At 35.8% G+C, this 23,600-nt stretch overlaps 2 long non-coding RNA genes across 4 annotated transcripts in view; one reads left to right on the forward strand and one right to left on the reverse strand.

Annotated features, from left to right (window-relative positions):
* Positions 1–23,600, reverse strand: part of LOC139357912 (uncharacterized) — a 559,919-nt gene that overhangs the window by 58,738 nt on the left and 477,581 nt on the right. The window lies entirely within an intron of this gene.
* LOC139357911 (uncharacterized) overlaps positions 5,867–23,600 on the forward strand; it is a 32,096-nt gene continuing 14,362 nt past the window's right edge. For 2 of the 3 annotated variants that reach the window (XR_011611944.1, XR_011611943.1), the window contains exons 1-3: positions 5,867–6,084; positions 8,091–8,206; positions 8,688–8,755. This is a non-coding gene — a long non-coding RNA (uncharacterized lncRNA). The remainder of the gene's footprint in view (positions 6,085–8,090; positions 8,207–8,687; positions 8,756–23,600) is intronic. The other variant, XR_011611945.1, reaches the window with a different exon arrangement.

The following is a 23,600-nucleotide window of genomic DNA, read 5'->3' on the forward strand; positions in this document are numbered from 1 at the left end:
CCATCATCTCAGCCCCAAAACTCCTTAATCTGATAAGCAACTTCAGCAAAGTCTCAGGATACAATATCAATGTGAAAGGGATGTGAAGGACCTTTTCAAGGGGAACTGCAAACCAACGCTCATGGAAATAAGAGAGGACACAACAAATGGAAAAACATCCCATGCTCATGGATAGGAAAAATCAGTATCTTGAAAATAGCCATACTGCCCAAAGTAATTTATAGATTCAATGCTACTTCCATTAAACTACCATTGACTTTCTTCAGAGAATTAGAAAAAACTACTTTCAATTTCATGTGGAACCAAAAAAGATACTGTAGAGCCAAGACAATCCTAAGCAAAAAGAACAAAGCTGGAACCATCACACTACCTGACTTCAAACTATACTACAAGGCTACAGTAACCAAAACAGCATGGTACTGGTATCAAAACAGATATATAGACCAACGGAACAGAACAGAGGCCTCATAAATAATGCCACACATCCACAACCATCTAATCTTTGACAAACCTGACAAAAACAAGCAATGGAGAAAGGATTCCCTATTTAATAAATGGTGTTGGGAAAACTGCATAGCCATATGCAGAAAACTGAAACTGGACCCCTTTCCTTACACCTTATACAAAAAACTGAAACTGGACCCCTTCCTTACATCTTATACAAAAATTAACTCAAGATGGATTAGAGACTTAAATGTAAGACCTAAAACCAAAAAAAATCCCTAGAGGAAAACCTAGGAAACACCACTCAGGACATAGGCATAGGCAAAGACTCCATGACTAAAACACCAAAAGCAATGCCAACAAAAGCCAAAATTGACAAATGGGATCTCATTAAACTAAAGAGCTTCTGCACAGCAAAAGAAACTATCATCAGAGTGAACAGGCAACCTACAGAATGAGGGAATATTTTTGCAATCTATCCATCTGACAAAGGGCTAATATCCAGAATCTACAAGGAACTTTCACGAATTTACAAGAAAAAAACAACCTCATCAAAAAGTGGGTGAAGGATATGAACAGACACTTCTTAAAAGAAGACATTTATACAGCCAACAAACATGAAAACAAGCTCATCATCATTGGTCATTAGAGAAATGCAAATCAAAACCACAACAAGATACCATCTCACTCCAGTTAGAATGGTGATCATTAAAAATTCAGGAAAAAAGAGATGTTAGAGAGGATGTGGAGAAATCAGAATGCTTTTACACTGTTGGTGGGAATGTAAATTAGTTCAAGCATTGTGGAAGACAGTGTGGCGATTCTTCAAAGATCTAGAACCAGAAATACCATTTGACCCAGCAATCCCATTAAGGGGTATACACCCAAAGGTTTATAAATCATCCTACTATAAAGACACATGCACACATATGTTTATTGCAGCACTATTCATAATAGCAAAGACTTGGAACCAACTCAAATGCCCATCAATGATAAACTGGATAAAGAAAATGTGGCACATATACAACATGGAATACTATGTAGCCATAACAAAGGATGAGTTCATGTCCTTTGCAGGGACATGGATGAAGCTGGAAACCATCATTTTCACAAACTAACAGAGAACAGAAAACCAAACACTGCATATTCTCACTCATAAGAGAAAGTTGAATAATGAGAACACACGGCCACAGGGAGGGGAATATCACACACTGGGGCCTGTCGGGGGATGCGGAGCTACGGAGAAGTATCAAATGCAGATGATAAATTGATGAGTGCAGCAAACCACCATGGCACGTGTATACCTACGTAACAAACCTGCACATTCTGCACATGTGTCCCAGAACTTAAAGTATAATAAAATAAATAAATAAATAAATAAAATAAATTATCTGCCTTTTTAATATCTGCTTCTTTATTATTTCTTTTTTTGTGCTCTCTTTGACTTAATTTGTAGTTATGTTCTGGTGTTCAGAACTAAGAATATAATTATTTAAATTTTATTCTTTTTTATCAATATAAATGTTTAGTTCAATAAATTTGATTATCATGAATGCTTTTCATAGATTCAGTTATGTAATATTTTTATGTTCTTAGTTTTATGTGTATAATTTCAGTTTGTATTCCCTTTTTCAAGTAGAAGTTGATTTAAAGTAGTTTAGAATTTATTTTCTTATTTCAAAATGAATAGATCTTTTTGTATTATTGTTGTTGCTATTATTATTTAATTCTAGTTTGCATTGTTACCAGAAATTATTGTTGTAAATACTTATTTTTACCTTATGAAACATTTTTTTTTGAAATCTAATATATGAACAATAACAAATTTTTGACCACACACTGTGACTCTTGCCTGTAATCTCAGCACTTTGGGAAGCTGAAGCAGGAGTATCACTTGAGACCAGAAGTTCCAGAGCAGCCTGGGCAACACAGCAAGACCCCATCTCTATAAAATATATTTCACAAAATAGGCAGTCATGGTAGTGTACACATGTAGTCCCAACCACTTGGGATCCTGAAGAGGGAGGATAGCTTAAGAACAGGAATTCACAGTTAGTGAGCTATGATTGTGCCAATGCACTCCAGCCTGGATGACAGAGTGACACTCTGTCTCTAAGAAAATTTTTTTAAAAAATTTTAAATTGGTTGACATTTTTTTCAGTGACTTAAAAAAAACGCTACCTTGCTTGGGTGTTTTGAAAAGCATGCTAGTGTAAATTTTTTTGCCATTGTTAGTTATTTGGTCTTTTTGCCTCAAGTTCTTAGGATCTTATTCTCATCTTTGAAATCTAATAGTTTTACTATGATAGTTTTTGGAGCTCATCACTCTTGGTGTCAACGTACAATAATGAAGTCAGAATCTAATTTTTAAAGTTTATTAATGTGCAAATTGCAAAGATGGACCACCCAGAAATGTCAGATCTAAAGGAATGGAGTCAGAGTTCCAGTTAAGATTTCATTTATATAGGTAGAGATAAGGAATTTTTCGCAGGATTACAGTATTATTCACACAAGGTTAACACATAATTATAGTAACTTGATTGGTTACAGGCAGTGTTTCTTTCTGGAAAGGGTACATTCAGCAATTTTTCTTAGTCATAGGTTTTCTGTCATCTGATCTAAGCAAAGCAGGACAACAAAGGGGAATTAACATACATAAAAAGGGCCATTGATTAAAAAGGCAGGTTGTTGCCCCTGACATCATTTGCTTCTCTCTAGTTATTGCCCAGAACAAGAAAAATGAGAAAGTTAGTTAATCTATAATCTAAGAACAGAAGTTGTAACCAAATATGACTGAGATTACAGTTACTACTCTCTCAAGGCTTAAAGTGTTTTAGGGGCCTACAACAGCTTTTAAATTGTATTTATTCTCACACTTGTAATTTTTCCAACTATCCACTGAGCCCTTTCAATTTGTACATGTTAATATTTTTCTATTTCTGGTATATGTTCTTAGAATATAGTTTTAAATACTAGCTTTGTTCCATTGTTCTCTTTTTCATTATCAAAAAATTCCGTAAGACAGATATTATCTCTTCTTTGACTTCTTCTTCAATATTTTCTCTGCTGATCCTTTTTTCTTCTTTCTTTATGTCATCTTCTATTCTTGGTTTGCTTAATTGTCTTCTATGCCCATTATTAAGTTTAATTTAGTTAGATTCTCCCCTGGGAAGCTTGTAAGTTATTCTTTCAATTCTGAGATTATTTTGTCTTTTTTCATTGGTTTTATTCCTGAGTTCAGCTCTTCTGTATTTTTCCTGATGTGTGTGTTTGTGTGTGTGTTTGTGTGTGTGTGTGCGTGTGTGTGCGTGTGTGTGTGCGTGTTGGAATTTCTGTTTGAAAGTCATTTTCCATATTCTAATATATTTTTGAGTATATTTAACTGTTTAAAATGTAGATTACAGTTTTCTTCTGTTTTATGATTATTTCTTCTTATTTTAACTTATTTTTCCTGCTTTTCTGCAACAGTTCTCTGCAGGACTTGACTTTGGTTTTGTTAATTTTTAATATAATGAACTGTTTTAAACAATTGCTGATACTCTTCTGTCAGTCTAGCAAAGTCCATGTACTTTAGCAGGGTTTATTTGCTTTTTTTGTATAGTAAGTAGGAAGCTGCAGATCCTCTAACTCTGTGGTCTTAATATGTCTTCCAGTGGCCTAAATCTCCCTATTCCTTTCTTCGTCATCCACAGGCCAATGACACTCCTTCCTTCCTCTTGGTTTTTGATACCTCCAGACTACATGGATTGAGTCTATCCCCCTAAATTGTGCTTATTCTTTTAAATCAGCTTTATTGTGATTAAATCAAATATACCTGGTTACTGTTTTTAGGATTTTCTTATTCAGGGCGTCATCTGTCTTTCCGGTGTGTGTTGCATCTCACACTCAGGCCTCTTCCCTAATGTTCCAATTTTCTGTCCTCAGTTTTTCTTGTTCTGAGACTAAGCTTTTTGACTGGTAACAGCTGTTGAAAGCACCTGAGAATTTGGCACTTGTATTTATTGTTTCTTTTCTTTTTTCTTCATTATTTTTGTTTGTTTGTTTGTTTTAGTTTTGACATGCTCTGTTTTCAGATAATGTCAAGGGTGTGGTAGCACATGAAATTCTGCCATGTTTTTATCTCATATAGTGTCCAGAATTGGTTCCTTCCGGTGGGTTCTTGGTCTCACTGACTTCAAGAATGAAGCCGTGGACCCTCGCGGTGAGTGTTACAGTTCTGAAAGATGGCGTGTCCGGAGTTTGTTCCTTCAAATGTTCAGATGTGTCCGGAGTTGTTGGTTCCTTCTGGTGGGTTCGTGGTCTCGCTGACTTCAGGAGTGAAGCCGCAGACCCTTGCTGTGAGTGTTACAGCTCATAAAGGCAGTGTGTACCCAAAGAGTGAGCAGCAGCAAGATTTATTATGAAGAGCAAAAAACAAAGCTTCGCCAGCTTTTATTCCCTTATTTGGCCTCGCCCATGTCCTGCTGATTGGTCCATTGTACAGAGCGCTGACTGGTGTGCTTACAATCCTTTAGCTAGACAGATAAGTTCTCCAAGTCCCCAACCGACCCAGAAGCCCAGCCGGCTTCACCTCTCAACATAAGAGAGGGTGTTTTTGTTTTTGTTTTTGTTTTTTACATTCTCTTAAAATCACTCAAAAAATTAAATGTTTAATTGTTCTTCACTCAACAACTTTCACTAGAAGATCAGAGTTTAAATAATAATTGAGAATTAAAATATTTGGCTGGGCATGGTGGATCATGTCTGCAATCCCAGCATTTTGAGAGGCCGAGGTAGGTGGATCACAAGGTCAAGAGTTCAAGACCAGTCTGTTCAAGATGGTGAAACCCCGTCTCCACTAAAACTACAGGAATTGGCCAGGTGTGGTGGTGGGCACCTGTAATCCCAGCTACTCGGGAGGCTGAGGCAGAGAATTGCTTGAACCCAGGAGGCAGAGATTGAAGTGAGCTGAGATTGCGTGTTGCACTCCAGCCTGGGGGACAGAGCAGGACTCCGTCTCAAAAAAAAAAAAAAAAAAAAAAAGAAGAAAGTTTCTCTGAAATTTCAGTACTGGGCAGTACAAAGCTATCTCTCCTGTATATAAAAGCAAACCATCTCAAAATGCTGTTTACTTATATATTCAAGTCAAGATAGAATGAAATTCTTTAGAAAGTGTCTCACTCACAGGCTGATACTGCTCTACCTTTTTTTAATCCCTCACAGGTGATATAAACAAAGGTGCCAAAATTATTTTAAAAATTGTAATTTAGTGCTATGAAATGATAAAGCATTTTATAGACACTTTGCATTTCCTGTCAAGAAGATATTTAAGGGAAAATAGTAGATTATGCAGTTTTTCTTTAAAGCGTTTCCCAGGAAACAAATCATGAGGTAAATTTTGAAACTAACACTTTATTAGAAGGTACAATCCTGGGAAGACAGACTGAGGGAAAAACAAAAGTAGTGGAAGCTTGGGGAAAGTGAAGAAGGAAAACAGAAGGAGACGCATTACGGATGCATCTTCTTTTTCAGATGAACGACATGGTCTGCTCACTAGTGACATTCTCATTTTCATGCTGAATCACATCAGCAAAGGCCATTATGACCTTGGGAATGACCTCTAACCCAGCACCAAAGCAAGTAGCATAGACCAGAGGTCAGGTAAGGCTGAGTTCATCTGGGGTAATGCAAAATGGAGATCTGTTTATAGAGCCAAATATACCTATATATACCAATATTTATATGTTAACCTCTAATTTAATAAAAGATACAATATGTAGAAGTGACTCTTTTAACATTCTGTTGCTTTGGACTTTGTTATGTGTAATTGATTTTGTTTTTCAGTTACGTGTAAAATGCAATTCTTCCTTAATCAGGCATGAGAAAATGCAATGAAACAATAATTGCCTGTCTTTCCCAGTAATATTCTAGTTAAAAAACACAGATAATAAAACATTGCTATTTTGTTTTTATATACCAAGTTTAAGATTTTTTTAAAAATATTTTATTACAATTTAACAGGTATGTTAATTATTTTATTTCAAGGCATATGAAAGTAATAACCTCATTATTGTTTTAATGATAATTTTCTTTTGGAAGACTGAACAAGATGATGAGCAGATTATTATTTTCTTTTGAGGAGCTACTCAGCAATTTTACTTAGCATCTTCTTCAATAGGAAACATATTAACTTGATGCACACAATAATTTTGGAGCTGTTTTATTCTCTCATATTTTTATATTCATTTATAGACTTTGCATAGACTGACCTTTTCCCCTACATAACACAGAGTGTTCTCAAGTTAAAATTGAGTGCTGGTGTAATAAAATTAATTCCAATACCATACTTTATAATCTGTATGATTCCATTCACACAGTACTCCAGATGTAGTGGAAACTGAAAGTATTCTTTTCCACAAGCCCTCAATATTATGACTGAAAAATATTTTAGTTTTAAGTGGCACTGTTTAGTGAAGAAATCAAGATGGTAGTATTATTTATTCTGAAGGTGAAGTAGAGCCAAACTCCTTGTAAATAGGTTTGTACTAAAAATTAGAGCAAAACATTTAAAGTGAATATGTTTCAACTGAAATAATCACAGTATAATACTCAGTACCATAGAAACCAATAAACTTAGAAGAAAATGAAGTTCAAGAGACTTTTAAAAAATAGAAATAGGATAGAAAATCTAAGACTAAATAGTCTAAGAAATCTGAATGGAATATATAGTAATAATGGTCATGAGAATAATTATTAGAACTACCTTTGTGTTTATTTTTTTCCAACATGAGAATATACTTTGCAAAAATAAGGAGCAAAGTAAGTACTCATAGTCTGTGTGAATTTTCGCAAATAAGTAAGTAAAAAACTTAGGTTACCTATCCAAGTTCCCTTAGTTTCCTCCTCTTCCTTTCAGTAGAAGTGGCAAAAGAAATATAAAAGTGGTTACAATCTGCATCTGTACTTAAAAGATATAGCCAACTCCTTCCTTCCTTCCTTCCTTCCTTCCTTCCTTCCTTCCTTCCTTCCTTCCTTCCTTCCCTCCCTCCCCTTCCTTCTTTCCTTCCTTCCTCTCTTTCTTTCTCTTTCTTCTTTTCTTTCTTTTCTTTCTCCCTCCCTCCCTTCTTTCCTTCCTTCCTTCCTCCCTCCCTCCCTCTCTTCTTTCTTTCTTCTTTATTTTCTTTCCACCTTTCCTTCTTTCCTCCCTGTCCCCTCCCTTCCATCCTTCCTCCCCTCCCTCCTTTTCTTTCTTTCTTTCTTTCTTTCTTTCTTTCTTTCTTTCTTTCTTTCTTTCTTTCTTTCTTCCTTCCTTCCTTCCTTCCTTCCTTCCTTCCTTCCTTTCTTTCTTTCCTTCCTTCTTCCCTCCCTCCTTCCTTCCTTCCCTCTCTTCTTTCTTTCTTTCTTTCTTTCTTTCTTTCTTTCTTTCTTTCTTTCTTTCTTTCTTTCTTTCTTTCTTTTTCTTTCTTTCTTCCTTCCTTCCTTCCTTCCTTCCTTCCTTCCTTCCTTCCTTCCTTCCTTTCTCTCTCTCTCTTTCTTTCTTTCTTTCTTTCTTTCTTTCTTTCTTTCTTTCTTTCTTTCTTTCTTTCTTTCTTTCTTTCTTTCTTTCTTTCTTTCTTTCTTTCTTTCTTTTCCTGCCTGCCTTCTTTTCTTTTTTCTTTTTGAGACAGGGTTCATTCTGTTGCCTAGGTGGAGTGCAGTGGTACAATCATAGCTCACTGCATCTTTGAAGTCCTTGGCTCAAGTGATACTCCTGCTTCGGCTTACCAAGTAGCTGGGACAACAGGTATGTTCCACAATGTCCAGGTAATTTTTTTTGTTTTTAGTAGAGGCTGGGCCTTGCTCTGTTGTACAGAGTTGTCTGAAATCCCCAGGCTCCATGATCCTCTCACCTTAGCCTCCCAAAGTGCTGGAATTACAGGTGTAAGCCACTGCTCCCAGCCAGCCAAGCTTCTATATGGTAATGTCTTACCATTTTCAGATTTCCTTCATGTCATCTGTACAGCTAAAATTCTAAGAGATTGCTATCTTTGCTGCTAAATTTAGTTTGTCAACAAAGTAAATGCATAGTGCGCTCACACAAATTTACTCCAGAAAAATTAGTCTTTTATGGCTTGGACAAAAATTCTTTAATTGGTGTTCTGCAAGGTTGTTCTCATTAGTTTGATGTCTTGTGTTAGAATACAATTTTACTACCCAACGTAGGCATTGTAGAATTTTCAGCAGCAATACCTGTTTTGAGTACCCTCTCTTTTTTAATCTTCTAGTTTCCCAGGATTGGTGTTATGAATTTAAGATCTGAGGGCTACACTTTACCTTTAAATCTCTGAATTATGTAAGTAAAATATTCTCTAATGATGACTTATGAAGAATGAGTCTTAGCAACATCTTTCCTGCCTTTGCGCCTTCAACAGTGTGATGGTTAATATTAAGTGTCAACTTGATAGGCTTGAAGGGTGCAAAGTTTCGTTCCTGGGTATGTCTATGGGGGTGTTGCCAAAGAAGATTAACTTTGAGTCAGTGGACTGGGAAAGGCAGACCCCCTTCACTCTGGGTGGGCACCATCTAACCAGGTGCCAGTGCTGCTAGGAGAAAGCAGGTGGAAGAAAATGGAAGGACTAGCCTTGCTGAGTCTTCCGGCCTTCATCTTTCTCCCATACTGGATGCTTCCTGCCCTCGAACATCAGACTTAAATTCTTCAGCTTTGGGACTCTTGGACTTACACCACTGGTTTGCCAAGGGCTCTCAGACCTTTGGCCATAGACTAAAGGTTACACTGTTGACCTCCCTACTTTTGAGGTTTTGGGACTCAGACTGATCCACCACGGGCTTCCTTGCTCCTCAGCTTGCAGACGGCCTATTGTGGGACTTTACCTTATGATTGTGTGAGTTAATTTTCCTTAATAAACTCCCTTTCATATATGCATATATGCTCCTAGTTCTGTACCTCTAGAAAACCCTGACTAATACAAACAGGAACTTTTATGAGTACTATTCTTACCTCCTCTTAGACATGGAAGCTTTTTTTTTTTCCTGTATCACAATAAGTATTTTTTTCCAAGCCCTCAAATGACCCTTAGTATCCCTCTACTCCTGATCTTCCATTAATTTTTTTCCCCAAAATGTTGGCTCTAATTTCAAAAGCATTGTTAATGCTAATAGAAAAAAAAATAGTTACCTAAGGAGTGAATTCTTTAATCATGATTGCTTTCCTCTTCCATTTGAAATACTGCTACCTTTGAAACATCTCCATATTGTTCTCCAAGTACCATTCAAAAGCCTCTGCTCTTGTTTGTGCATATACTGCTAAGCACATCTCTCTTAACCCCCTCAAGATTCTCATTGAAAATAGCACAGAAATATACAAATCAAAGAAAAGAAACAATCAAACGAACAAATCACTGTAGGAGCAGTTGAAAAGTGAACACTCATCATATGAAATAATAATTTTACTGAAAATCTTATTTAAGAAAACTTATAAGGCTACTTCATAAAATTATTTCTATTTTCAGATGCCTTTGCTCTGCCTCTAGTAAACAGTTTCATGGGTGGAGATGAAAAGATGAGGGATTGGGAAATGAAAGAAAACCTAAACCTCCTAACTTTTCCTGAGATACAACTGGCTCTGCCTAACTAATCCTGCTTTAGAAATAATTCCTGACATTCAGGTTTTATTTTCAAATTCTGTCCTAATACAAATGCCAGTTTGTTGGGTTTTTTGTTTTTGTTTTTGTTTTTGTTTTTGTTTGGTAATCTGAAGACCTTACCTACAGAATTTCAGTTGTAACTAAAACTAGTCTTTAACTTAGTCGATCTGATATGATTTGCCTCTCAGATCCCTTGTCTCATTGTATGTACTTATGCCAACCTGTTGAAGGCGATAATGAATCTAAGACACACAGAGAGAGAGGCAAAGATAAAAAGGGAAAGAGAGGTCTGTTCTGAAGACTCAAAGCAGAGCTGATCTAAATTGCCAATCCATAGAAATTTTCAATTGAGAACCTTAGCCAAACCATTGTTATACACCAGGAAACTGGGAGGGAACATTTTATTGGAGAGTCAACTTGGTATTAAAAAAATGTAAGCACATGAGGCTACTACAGTGCAGAATCCAGCTTTTGACTCACAAAATCACTTTCTTAGCCTTGCCTTAAATTTAGTGCTTTCTTGAAACTAGAGTGAGTTGGAAACAGTCGTCTTCTTTTTGTATAATAATAAATGCTATCAACATTAGAAAGCAGAACAAAAATACATTGAATAATGTGATCAGGATTGAATTACTAAGTTTTCCAAGTGATATAGTTCTGATATCTGCACGTTCTCTATAGAAGCCTTTTATAGTTTTTAATTTATTACCCCTCAAATTACAATGAAGTCCATTGCAACTTGAGGCCCTCCACAATTTGACCACAAACAAACTTTTATTTTACTGGTTCAGTATCTTATATTGCTTTAAAATTACTGTACAAAGTAAAACTTTTTAATATTTAGTTTAGTGTCTTTTTATTTGTTTAACTTTTCCAGATGGAAAATGCACTTTTTTCACCATTTCCTCATATACATCTTTGCCTCTCTTCAAGATTTAAATGATACTAGTTTCCTGAAGCCAACATAATTTTTCTTCCTGTCTTTTCTCTGCACATTGATTACTTATGACATTTTTGCCTTGTCTTGGTGGTAATCATTTTTATGTTATATCTCTCATAATATATTTAAAGTGGGAAGACTCAGGTACTGCTCCAATTACCTGCTCAGTTAGAATTGGTGCAGGAATTGGAATAGTTCCTAAATCTGTGAGGCATATATTTACTCAACTGAATAGAACTAGAGAAAGCAAAGCTGGAGCTGACCATCCCGTCATGCTGACTACCACGGTGCCTTTTGCATAAGGGACCTGCTGTAAACACTTATTCAATACCTATTAAACACTCTTCATTTAAAAACTACAGGCTATTAGGAAAAAGGAAAGACATTGCTTAAATTTTGAACTCAGCAGACTCCAGTGGTATCTATCTCTTTACACTGTCATAAAAAGATTTATAAAACGGCAAATCCTTTCCCCTACAGGAAATTGCAGCCAGTGAGACTATTTTACTTTATATTTTATTATAAAAGAGAATTAAGTTTTCTAACAGAGACCATTTTCAAATTCCTCTTTAAAAACTTTTTCATATGTCATCAGTAAATCTGCCCCCCATCCCCAAAAAGATTTATGTAATTTTCCTGTGCATCTATCTTTTTTATCCCCTTCCAAGGACCAACCTCCTGTGCTTGGGTATTAATGCCAAGTCATGTAGTGGAATAAACAGTCCATTAGCATTAAAAAACATACACCTCTTTTTTATTGAAAAATCCTTTTTATGACAGAAAGAACCTAAAATTTGCATTTAAATGGAGACTACTCAAGTAAGATACTGCACGAGATCGCTAGATTTTTAAATATGTGATTTTTATAAGGTTGATAAATACTGCCACTGTCATAGAATTTTTTGGAAAGATGTCAAGAAGTAAAAGACTATTTCCAAAGCTAGAAAATTTAAACATTTATAATCTCTACATTCAGGAATTTTGATCTGCATTAAGTTCTCTATTAAAAAAAAAGGGTCATTTTTCAATATTTAAAGTATTTAAAAGTTTAAAATAAACATTAGATGGCATGCTTAGATTCTTCTTTTTGCAAAATCAGTTAAATCCTCGATGTGACTATCCTATATTAAAATCATTTACTGTCAGTCACCTCCTGGGGTATACAATATTACAAACTCCTCTCTTAGTGAACCCTGTTACTCTACAGTATCTGGCATATAAAATTTCTGGTACAAACTATATTTTGGATGAAACCATTACAAACCAACTGAAGTTGTTTTAAAAATGCAGCCCATGATAGCAGTTATAAAACTTTATGGGGCTTATTAATTGCTTGAGATCTTGCAACAAAATTTTTGAAATCTAGGAATTCTGATTTTGATTTGGGTGGGACATTGAAAGAGTATTTTACCCGTGATCCATGTCCATATGAATATGCATGGTGAATGGTAATCAATGATGCTAAAATAACAAATATGTTGTAACCGTCTGTGTTAACACAAAGGTTTAAACTGTTAAAGCAGGCTCATAGGAATGATAATTCTCACCTGATACCACACTTGATTAATAATTCAGAGATTCAAACAAAAACCAATCAAAATCTATGCTCTGGAGGAGCAGGCAACTATTAACCACAGTTCCCAATAATTTTTTTTTCTTACATTAGAACACTGCTTGTTATTGGATTAACAGATTAAGTTTCTGAATGATGTGTTCAAAAAACATAGTTCACAAGAGAAGCTTTTCAATTTCGGGGCTTGCCAGTGTTACACTCTGTTAGTTGTATGACTACAAAGTGCGTACTGGACAACTTCCCATTCTCTAGACAGTTATGTTCTATACATCTATAAATCCAGGATCATTTATAATAAGTAATCTACAGAGGCAAAATATGTCCTTCTCAAACATTTACTTTGTAAAAATAGAAACTCTTTTTCTTACCATGATCAAGTTGATGCAGGACATAAGCATGTCTGTGAGAAAGTCTGTTGGAGATCCATCACTTCTATTCGATCTTCTCAAGGAAGATTCTCATCACCAAGAAGAAAATAACATTGCTATTAAATTATTTCTTCCCACTTCTACTCCTACACTGTTCATAAGAAAAATCTTTACTTTAGACAAAACATTGTCTTTCTGATATTCTCTCTTTGCAAACATTCATACTCTAACCAAGTCTTATTTCCTGAAGAAATTCTTTGTCTTTTGATCAATGGATTATTCCCTTATTAAGGGGGATATTTCACATTCTCTTTGAGGATGACCACCTGTTCTCTGTAGGAGTCCTGATTTTTTTTTAACTTTTATTTTTTATTTTTGTGAGTACACACTAGTTGTATATGTTTATGGGTAACATGAGATACTGTGATACAGTTTTGCCTGCATAATAATCATATCAGGGTAAATGGAGTACCCAACACCTCAAGCATGTATCCTTTTTGTTACAATCTAATTATATTTTCTATTTATTTTTATATTTACAATTAAATTATTTTTGAGTGTAGTCACCCTGTTGTGCGAGAAAATACTATGTCTTTATTCTTTCTAACGATTTGAATAAAGTCTTAAAAGAATAATTCGCATACATGTCATAGACATTATATATATATATATATAATTATACACACACACAATTGTTTTGCTTAAAGTAAATACTGTTACTAGCTAGTAGAAACTTTCATGAATATAGATTTGTACCTCTTTTATTGTACTTGAATACTGCTGTGGTTTGAATGTGTCCCCAATCCTCTTAATCTCCAATGCAACAGTGTTAAGAGGTAGGAACTTTAAAGAGGTGATTAATGACTGTTCTGCCCTTATGAATGGAATAATGCCATTATTACAGGACAGAAGTGGATGAGTTTTGGAAGAGTATATTCTTGATAAAAGGATAAATTTGGCCCCCTTCTCTTCTTCCTTTTGTCCCCTCTTACTCTTTGGTTTTCCACCATGGAATGACAAAGCAAGTTGGCCCTTACAAGATGCCACCACCTTGATACTGGACTTCCCAGCCTCTAGAACTATAAGAAATATATTTTTTAATTGTTTTTTTGTTTTATTTTTTCTAATGTTTTACTTTTAATCTCTGTGGGTATCATAGGTATATATATTTATGAGGCACATTAGATATTTTGATACAAACATACAATGCATAATAATTACATATTGGGAAATGGTGTATCCTCCTCTCAAACATTTATTATCTGTGTTTAAAAAAACTAATTATACTCTATTAGTTATTTTAAAATGTACAATTAAATTACTATTGACTATAGTAACCATGTGCTATCAAATACAAAGTTTTATTCATTCTTTCTAAGCATTTTTATGTACCTATTAACCATTCTCACCTCCCTCTTACTGCCCCTGACTGCCCTTCCCAGCCTCTGATAACCATCCTTCTACTATATCTCAAGGAGTTCAATTGTTTTGAGTTTTAGATTGCACAAATAAGTGAGTACATGCAATGTTTGTCTTTCTGTGCCTGGCTTATTTCACCTAACACAATGACCTCCACTTCCTTCCATGTTTTTGAAAATGACAGGATCTCATTCTTTCTTATGGCTGAATACTACTCCATTGTATATATGTACCACATTTTCTTTATTCATTCATCTATTCACAGACACTTAGGTTCTTCCAAATCTTTGCTATCGTGAACAGTGCTGCAACAAATATGAGAGTGTAGATGTATGTTTGATATGCTGATTTTCTTTCTTTTTGGTATGTACTTAGCAGTAGGATTGCTGGATCATATGGTAGCTATATTTTTAGTTTTTTGAAGAACCTCCAAACTGTTTTCTATGGTGGTTGTACCAATTTACATTTCCACCAACAATGTACGAGGGCTGCCTTTCTCCACAACCTTTCCAGCATTTGTTATTGTCTGTCTTTTCAATAAAAGCCATTTTAACCGAGGTGAGACAATATCTCATTGTAGTTTAGTTTGCACTTCTCTGATAATCAGTGATTATAACTTTATTCCATTTGCATGTCTTCTTTTGATAAATGTCTATTCAGATCTTTTGCCCATTTTAAATCAGATTATTAGATGTTTTGGTTATTAACCTCTTATCAAATGGTTAGCTTGGAAACATTTTCTCCCATTATGTGGATTGTCTCTTCACTTTCTTGATTGTTTACTTTGCTGTGCAGAAGGCTTTTTAACTTAGTGTGATCCCATTTGTCCATTTTTACTTTGGTTGCTTATGCTTTGGGGTTATTACTCAAGAAAGCTATGCCCAGTCAAACGTCCTGGAGAGTTTCTCCAATGTTTTTCTTTAGTAGTTTTATAGGTTGGGGTCTTAGATTTAAGTCTCAATCTAGTTTTATTTGAGTTTTGCATATGACAAGAGACAAGGGGCTAGTTTCATTCTTCTGCATATGGATATACAGTTTTCTCAGCATCATTTATTGAAGAGACTGTCTTTACCCCAGTATATGTTCTTGACACCCTTTTTAAACATGGATCACTGTAGATGTGTGGATTTGTTTCTGGGTTTTCTATTCTCTTCCACTGGTCTGAGTCCGCTTTTATGCTAGTACCATGCTGTTTTGGTTACTATAGCACTGTAGTATAATTGAAGTCAGGTAATGTGATTCCCCCAAATTTATTCTTTTTGCTCAGAATAGTTTTGGTTATTCTGAGTCTTTTATGGTTTCATATAAATTTTAGGGTTTTTTTCTATTTCTGTGAAAATTATCATTGGTATTTTGATAGGGATTGCATTGAATCTGTAAATTGTTGGGCATTGTGAACATTTTAACAATATTAATTCTTCTAATCCAGGAACATGGAATTTTTTTTCATTTTTTGTGTGTTTTCTTAAGATTTTTTAAATCTGTAGTTGATTGAGTAGGATTGCTGTTAGTTCCTCTTTAAATGTTTTGTAAAATTCAGCAGTGAAATTATTGGGTCCCAGGATTTCTTCCTGGTTCAATTCGGTAGGTTGTATGTGCCTAGGGGTTTGTCAATTTCTTCTAGATTTCCAATTTATTGGCATATAGTTCCTCATAGTAGCCACTAATGACTCTTTAAATTTCTGTAGTATCAGTTGTAGTTGTCATGTCTCCTTTTTCATCTCTGATTTTATTAGTTTTATCTTCTCTATTTTTTTCTTCATTAGTCTGGGTAAGGGTTTGTCAATTTTATTTAACTCTTCAAAAGACCAACATGTTGTTTCATTAATCTTGTGTATTTTCATTTAAATTTCATGTATTATTACTCTGATCTTTATTATTTCTTTTTTCCTACTAATTTTGGATTTTGTATGCTCTTGCTTTTCTAGTTCCTTAAGATGCATCATTAGTTTAGGTTTTTCCCTTGATGGAGGCACTTATAGCTGTAAACTTTCCTCCTACTACTGCTTTTGCTATATCCCATAAGTTCTTTATGTCATGCTTCAATTATCATTTATTTTGAGAAAATTTTCAGGTTCCTTCTTAATTTCTTCATTGACTCACTGGTCATTCAGGAGCATATTATTTAATTTCCACTTATTTGTGTAGTTTCCAAAATTCCTCTTGTTTTTGGTTTCTAATTTCACTGCATTGTGGCCAGAGAAGATGCTTGCTATTATTTCAATATTTTTTTTTTTTTTTTTTTTTTTTTTTTTTTTTTTTTGAGACGGAGTCTCACGCTGTTGCCCAGGCTGGAGTGCAGTGGCGCGATCTTGGCTCACTGCAAGCTCCGCCTCCTGGGTTCACGCCATTCTCCTGCCTCAGCCTCCCGAGTAGCTGGGACTACAGGTGCCTGCCACCGCACCCGGCTAATTTTTTGTATTTTTAGTAGAGACAGGGTTTCACCGTGGTCTCGATCTCCTGACCTTGTGATCCGCCCGCCTCGGCCTCCCAAAGTGCTGGGATTACAGGCTTGAGCCACCGCGCCCGGCCTTATTTCAATATTTTTTAATGTTTTAAGATTCACTTTTGACCTACCATATAGTCTGTCTTGAGAATGATTTATGTGTTGAGAAGAATGTGATTCTGCAGCCATAGGAAGTAATGTTCTGTAAATATCTGTTAGATCAACTTATTCTATAGTGCAAATTAAGTCCAATTTTTCTTTCTTGATTTTCTGTCTGAAAGATCTGTCCAATGCTGAAAGTGGGGTGTTGAAGTCTCTAGCTATTATTTTATTAAAGTCTCTTTAGATCTAATAATATTTGCTCTATATTCTGGGTGCTTCAGTGTTGGATGCATTTATATTCACAATCATTTTACCTTCTTGCTGAATTGATCTTTTTTATTATTATATAGTGATCTTCGGTTTTCTCCTACAATTTTTGTCTTGAAATCTATGTTGCCTGATATAAGAATAGCTACTCCTGCTTTTTGTTTGTTTGTTTGTTTCCATTGGCATGGAATATCTTTTTCTCTATATTTTCAGTCCATGTACACCATTATAGGTGAAGTGTGTTCTTGTAGGCAACAGCATTGGGTGTTTTTTGTTTGTTTTTTTGTTTGTTTGTTTGTTTTTTCCATTTATCCACTCTGTTCCTTTTGATTGGAGAGTTTAATTTGTTTACATTCAATGTCATTATTAATAAGTAAAGACTTACTTCTGCCACTTTGTTATTTGTTTTCTAGTTGTTGTGTGGTCTTCTCTTCCTTATTTCCTTCTTGTCTTCCTTTTAGTGAAGGTGATTTTCTCTGGTGGTATGATTTAATTTCTCACTTCTTATTTTTTGTATATACATTGTATGTTTATCCTGAGGTTACCATGAGGCTTTAAAATACTATCTAATAAGCCATTATATTAAAATGATGACAAATTAGTACTGATTACATTAAAAAAAAACTAGTAAATTGTGTTCCCCCACTTTTTAACTTTTTGTTGCTTCTCTTTACATCTTATTGTTCTGTCTGTGTCTTGAAAAGTGATCATAGTTATTATTTTTTATTAAATCACCATTTAGTCTTTCTACTTGAGTAGCTGACACACAACAATTACAGTGTTATAATATTTTGTGCATTCCCATGTGCTTACAATTACCAGTGAGTTTTTTTTGTTTGTTTGTTTGTTTGTTTTTAACTATCAAATGATTTCTTCTAGCTCATTAACATTTTTTTTCTTTCAGACTAAAAATCTCCCTTTAGCATCGCTTGTAGGACAGGTCTAGTGCTAATGAAATTCCTCAGCTTTTGTTTGTCTAAGAAGGTCTTTATTAATCTTTCATGACTGAAGAATATTTTTGTAAGGTATATTATTCTAGGCTAAAAGGATTTTACTTTCAGCACTTTAAATATGTCTTGCCCCTCTCTCCTGGCCTGTAACGTTTCCATTTATATGTATTGGAGCTCCACTGTATGTTATTTGTCTCTTTCCTTTTGTGGCTTTTAGGATCCTTCCTTTTCCTTGACCTTCAGGAAGTTGATTATCAAATTCTTTGAAGGATTCTCTGTGTTAAATGTGCTTTGTGTAGACATAAGACTGACACCTATGACCATCTAAACTTCGACAAAGCTGAAAAAAGCAAGCAATGGGGAAAAGACTCCCTATGCAATAAATCCTATTGGGATAACTGGCTAGCCATATGCAGAAGATTTAAAATGGACACCTTCCTTACACTATGAACAAAAAATCAAGTCAAGATGGATTAAAGACTTAAATATTAAACTCAAAACTATAAAAACTCTGGAAGACAATGTAGGTGATACCATCCTGGACACAGGAGCAGGCAGAGATTTCCTGACAAAGATATCAAAAGCAATTGCAACAAAAGCAAAAATTGACAAGTGGAATCTACTTAAATTTAAGAGCTTCTGCACAACAAAGAAACTAGCAACAGAGTAAATAGACAACCTACAGAATACAGGAAAATACTGGCAAACTGTGCATCTGATGAAGGTCTAATATTCAGCATCTATAAAGAACTAAAACAAATGTACGAGAGAAAAACAAACAACCCCATTAAAAAGTGAGCAAAGAACATGAACAGCCTGGAAGATCGAGGCTGCAGTGAGCTGTGGAATGCCACTGCATTTCAGCCTGGGAGATGGAGTATGACTCTGTCTCTCACACACAAAAAGACCTCTCTCTCTCTCTGCATAATGGAGAAGACATTGGCTTCAAGCTTACACAGCTAGCCTCACCTTTAAGATATTTTTCTGGGCAATCTTGTTTTGTCTAAGCCCTTACCTAAGTCCTATTTTGTCTCAGCAAATAATGGTGTTGGGACCTAAGTTCTGTTCCTTTGGGATGTAAATATCACCTGAGTCATGTTTTTGAAAGTGCAAATTCAAGAGTTGACTAGCTAACAATTGTTTAGAATAGTGTAAAGGGAAAAGATAAACTATTTGAAATCTGGCAGAGGAAGGATTTAAGAGGCTATGAAATTTGCCTCTATCTGAGTGTCTCTGTCTACATGTTTATATATGTCACATGTTTGTGATATTTCACTATCAAAATATATGAAAGACTTCTAATTAATTGTCTTAAAGAAAAAGTAAACACTTAAGTATTTTATCAAAAAAATAGAACCTAGGTCAAATGCCTTTTAGTTCATATGACTTGGCTACATCTTTCACAAGTAATACTAGTTGAAAATTGTTGGCTTAATAAAAACAACTATGTCTTCTAAGTTATTTAAAAAAAACTACATGTATTTAACTTTATGGATTTTGCTTTTATGATACTTGCCTAACACACAGTAATATAAAAATTATGAAGAGAAAAATTAACTTGAGATGATGGCTAGCTTTGTTTAATGAACTATTCAAGCATAATTGTTAAGAATAAATTAAGTGAATGTAAATGTGATAAAAGGTCATAAGTGAACTTTTCATAGTTTCAAAATTCTTTTCAGTAATTTAAAATCTTAAAGTCATGTTATGGTAAATTAACTAATATGTAGTCATAAAATTTCAGAGTCATTTCTAAGTAAGTTAAAATACAGAAACATTATTAAATAAAAGTTTAAGTTTATATATAGGCATCTTATATTTATATGGTACAGAAAAGCTAAATATATTTAGATCTGTTAATAAACAAAAAAAATTGAGAACATATCTCTAAAAATCATGAAATGGTTTTTATCTACACTGGTATAAAACAGTTCAAAATTACTTACTTCCTAAGTTTTTCACTGAAAATTAGGATTACTAAGAATTAAAATTAAAATTAATATATGTAATTGAGATAAATATAAGAAAAACAATTCTACATATTAATTGTATGAGAAAAGTGGGATTGTTAGAGTAGGTAGCCAGGCAGACATGTGCAAGGCAGGAGAGGGCCTCCCTCATAACCCACAGGAATGTCAGGTGACCATCAGGTGATGGTCAATTGGTTGTTAAACTGTCTCTAAAAGAATAATTGCTTGCAGCCAATGCCAGGAAAAAGCAGTCTCCCAATAGATGGAAAATATCTGAGGTTAGTGATCAGCAGCTTCCTGATAAGATCTCAGGAGTTGGGCAAGTGGTCTTAAGCATGCGCACCAAGAGGCAAAATTGTGGGGTTTAACTGGTATGTGACATTCCTCTAGGAACATTTGACCGGTAAGGGAAAAATGCCTCAAATGAGCATGCATACAACTTCAATAACACACTGTGTATGTGGCCCTTCCCAAGTGCTGACAGGCCACTGCATGGCCCACCCCTAAGGAAACATCAAAGGAGGAGAAACACAAATTTTGGAACCATGCCAATATATAAAAACCCCAAGTCAGAGGTCAGAAAGGGCACTTGGATTTCTCAAGTTGCCTGATTGGCCTTTTTCCAGGTATACGTTATTTTCTTTCATTCCTGCTCTAAAACTTTTTAATAAACTTTCACTCCTGCTCTAAAACTTGCCTTGGTCTCTCACCCTGCCTTATGGACCTCAGATGACTTCTTTTCTCTGAGGAGGCAAGAATCAAGTCTGCGACAGACTCATTGGACTTGCTGCTGCTAAAATACTTTGGTGCTGTGATGTGGATACATTCCCAAGTGGCAAGAAACTTCTATGTTTTGCCTTCTTCAGCTGGAAGCATTCAGTGCCTGTAACATGGTTTTTTTCTCTCCTTTTGCTCCTGTTTACTGACCAATTCTCAGAACAATTCATCTCTGCCACAGTAGCTCTTCTCTGGCCAGCTGATCTCTCTGCTCACCATGATGGGTGTCTTGTGGGAATGGGAAGAACCTTGGAGTCTACACTGAGGAGACCTGAGATACTAATGGCCCTCTTGGATGAGAGGCTAATGGGTATTGTAGGGCTGAAGCCTAAGACCATGAAATATCTGGGGATTCCTCGACTTTTGCAACTAAAATCAGCTCTTTCCAAAAACCCACACCACCTCTTCTCTTGTTTTCTTTATCTGTATTCTAAAATGTACTTGCATACTCATCAGACCGTCCACCATGGGTGCCAGTCTGCCTTTCCTCTGTTTTTACTTTGTGTGCTACGTGACTTCCTTCTCTGCCTTAAACAAACACTCCCTGTTTGTTATTTGTGTTCCCATGGCTCTTGCTGTTTGCCTGACAGCCAAGAGACAAGCTCTTTTGCTGGTATCCCCTGAGATTTATACTTGCTTTTACCTTATTAGTTCAGACGACCTCCAACCCTTCCCCTGTCTGTTGACTCACTGCTAGGATAGACCCTACTTAGAACCCTGGCTCTTCTAGCTTCTTATGACCTACCATGTGCTTTTTGTCCATTATGTTCCAGAACTAAGGTTTATGGTGGCTTTTGAAGCAGTTTGTCCACCTGCATAGGGCCTCACTCTATGGACCTTTAAGGAATGCACCTACTTGCTTTTTTTGATTCAGCACCCTTCTTGAAGCGGGGGAAATTCTTCATTTGCCATATGCAAACCCTTATTCCAAGCCCCAAGTCCTCCAGAGGTCCTCATTTATGTCAACAGAGCAAATAAACGTTCCCTGTGGAATCCAAGGGCTGCTGTTTTTGCGAGCATATGAAAGCTTTCTATGAGTATCTCTCTCACTTCCTCCCACTATCTCCTGTAGCAAAGTGATTGTCCTGTCCAGTTAAAAATTTGTTCTGCATGTTACCCCAGGAAGACAAGGAACCCCAAATACAAATTTTCCTCCATTCCTCTAATCACTTTCATGCTTTTCTCAATACACTTCAAGGTCATATTCAAAAGGAGGAAAGTCCTGCCCATCTGTGGCACCTAGCTAAAAATCAGGTTTCTCATCTACTTAACTAAAATGGGTTATGGGAATCTGAGAAAAAGAGATAATCATTTTGTTGCTAGGATGCTCTGAACAAGAGTCACTTTAAGATCTTGGAGACCAGGATATAGACTGGATCAAGACCACAGGCAGAAGAAACAAAAGTACCCATAGGACAGAGATGAAGGCTGATCCCAGACTTTAGACACAGAACAGATTACCATTAGAACAGAGATGAAGGCAAGGTTAGGGGTACTGGGAAATAAAAGTTCATTCTGGAACACCAAGGGTGAATAGGGGGCCCCTTGTTCATTCTGGTATTTCCTCCATTCTCAAGTGGACAATTGTGATGAAATGGGACCTTAAGTGTATCTGGTGAGACAATTTCATGCTGGAACCCTAAGGATGAATGGAGGATGCTCTGTTCAAGAAAGGATAATAGGGAATAAGAGGAGATATCTCTTTTTTGTTTTCTCTGCTTTCTCTTTGCAGATGGGTAATAGCATCTCCATACCACAGGACATGCCCCTCAAATATAGCCTCAAAAACTGGGAAAAGTTTGATTCCCCCAAATCTTGAAACAAACAACTAGGTTTCCTTTGTAATACTGTGTGGCCTAAATACAAACTGGGGGAAAGTTACAAAAGTCAGTCATAGAACCCAGTCAATGCCCTTATACAGAAAATCCTCAAATTAGCCTCCCCAGTGTTTTATAAAAGAGAAGAATAAAGAATAAATAAAGACTAAGAAGAAGAAGAAACATGGACAAGAGGCAGGCTCAGCTATTGACTGGTTTACCAGGCCTGAAGCCCACTTCAGATTGTCCTCAGAATACCTTTGCAAGTAACTGTCATCATCAGTGTGAGAATCCAGGCCACTGGAAGGCAAACTTCCCCAGTGGGATAAACGGAAAAAAGCCCCACCTGACTTGGCCTCTCTGCCGCAAGCTTGGCCACTGGAAACAGGATGGCCCTGAGGTCCGAAGGGCCCTGGGACAGAATCCCAGGCCCTGATGGCCTTGAGCTGAAGGGGCTTTCTCTTCCAGCTGGCTTCCAAATCAGATATGATTATCAACAGAACAAAGCCAAGGGAAACCCTACAGGTAGGAAGTGAAATTACAAATTTCTCTTTTGGGTTTAAGGGCTGCCTACTCTGTGCTAATCTTCTCTGAGCCACTGTCCTCCAAATCCTGTTGGGTAATAAGGGCAAATGGCACCCTGTACCTCCAAAATAAAAGAATCATACTCTTTTGGGGTAAAAACACACTTTCCAAAATGGGTGCCTGCTTAATATTTCTCCAACATCTAAATTCATCTGTTATTTACACATAAATCTTTAACCAATAATGATAACCTGGAAATTCCAACCTCAGGGGTTTAGAAACAGCCCACACTTATCTTGACAAGTCCTAGCAAACATTTATCTGAGCAATCTTTTATCCCCAGATAAACTGGGGATAACTTCTACAGTAGGTAGATAAC

This window comes from Macaca nemestrina, chromosome 13 (genome assembly GCF_043159975.1).
Source record: "Macaca nemestrina isolate mMacNem1 chromosome 13, mMacNem.hap1, whole genome shotgun sequence".
NCBI classification, from domain to species: domain Eukaryota; kingdom Metazoa; phylum Chordata; class Mammalia; order Primates; family Cercopithecidae; genus Macaca; species Macaca nemestrina.